Below are 1442 nucleotides of genomic sequence, written 5' to 3'. Positions count from 1 at the left end.
TCTACAGCACTTACTTCATTCATTTTACGAATCTTCCTCTTCATGTGGCCTCATCATCTCTCCTGAAAAAAGTAGGATCTTTTCTCTACAAAACCCACGAACACTACCCGAATTTCTAGTGGGCCCCAGCATTATACCATTCTGCACACAGTATCTTTACTTGGGAGCTCCAGTTCGAGTCCTTCCCACGACGCCAGCACGTCAACGTGTCCATCCCATTGTTCAGGAATTACTGACACGACTACAACGGCGCCTTGAACCCCTTCGCTGGTTAACCAACAATGTTGCTGGGCTCCATTCCCGTGGCCAGAAATATCTATACAGCTTTTATCCGTTCAGTAGTTGATTATCTATCTCCAACTCTTAGTCAACTCTCCAAGACAGCACTAGATCCCCTAGAAAAATTTCAGAATAAGGTAATGCGCTGCATTCTAGGATGCCCAGTGTCCACTAGGATTGCTAACATGCAGCAGGAGCTTCGTCTCCTTCCTCTTGTGGAACGAATCTTTGCCAATGTAACATTCTTTACTGTCAAGTGTCTCCATTCCTCCAGTCTTGCTCCACATTATGCAGGCCTTATTAATATGTCACTTGACCCCGATTCTCGTCCCCCACAACTCCGACCAGGTGGCCGTGCTCTTATTAGGAATGTTTGCCGAGACCTTAGAAGATTGGATATTAATGTTCCCCAAGAGGAAGTTGACCATGGTCCTCCCCCGTGGCAAACTACTCCTGTAGCAGTTTCCTACACACCCACCTGTAGGAGGGACCTACCCTGCCAACAGAAACAACTAGCCTTAGAGGCCATTGACAAGGTAAGGTCTTCCATTCCTGCCTCTCACACCCTCTACGTTGACGGTTCTTTACAAATAGATGGAACTGCTGGCTGTGCTGTCTACTCTCCTACTATTGAACCACCGAATGAAGGATGGACTGGACGCCGTCTGCGGGACTGGTCAAGCTCTACCTCCTGTGAACTGCATGGGCTTCTAGATGCTGTTAGCCTACTATTAAGGACCAGAAGCAATGGACTAGTTATTTGTGACTCGCAGTCTGCCCTCTGTGCCCTCTCCTCCCCAAAGCCTGAGGCCCGTAGCCTAGTCAATAACATACTGCGCCATCTAGTCACGGCCATTAGACATGCACTTGTAATACATTTCCTATGGATTCCCTCGCAGTTGGAGTAGCAGCTAATGATGTTGTGGACCGTCTTGCCAAAGCTGCCTGTAGACTTGCCCTACCTGCGGCAGACGCCTCGCCAGCAACCCTCTCCCACTACAAGCGGAGGATACGTACTTCCGCTCAATTGTCAACCACCCGGCGCAGGAACGTCGAGCGGCCAGCGAGTGTGAGCATCCAGCACTACGACCACTTCGCCTCTCGTCCCTACAAGTACCGACGCCGCGGTCTGCTGGTAAGAAGACACAATGTGGTGGCTGCCC

At 50.1% G+C, this 1442-nt stretch overlaps 1 protein-coding gene across 1 annotated transcript in view; it reads right to left on the bottom strand.

Annotated features, from left to right (window-relative positions):
* The window catches only part of LOC119592089 (zinc finger protein 346-like), a 17640-nt gene that overhangs the window by 15370 nt on the left and 828 nt on the right, over window positions 1-1442 (bottom strand). The window lies entirely within an intron of this gene.

The sequence above is a fragment of the Penaeus monodon genome, chromosome 29 (genome assembly GCF_015228065.2).
Source record: "Penaeus monodon isolate SGIC_2016 chromosome 29, NSTDA_Pmon_1, whole genome shotgun sequence".
Classification (NCBI taxonomy): Eukaryota; Metazoa; Arthropoda; class Malacostraca; order Decapoda; family Penaeidae; genus Penaeus; species Penaeus monodon.
This window is presented reverse-complemented; position numbering and strand designations above follow the sequence as displayed.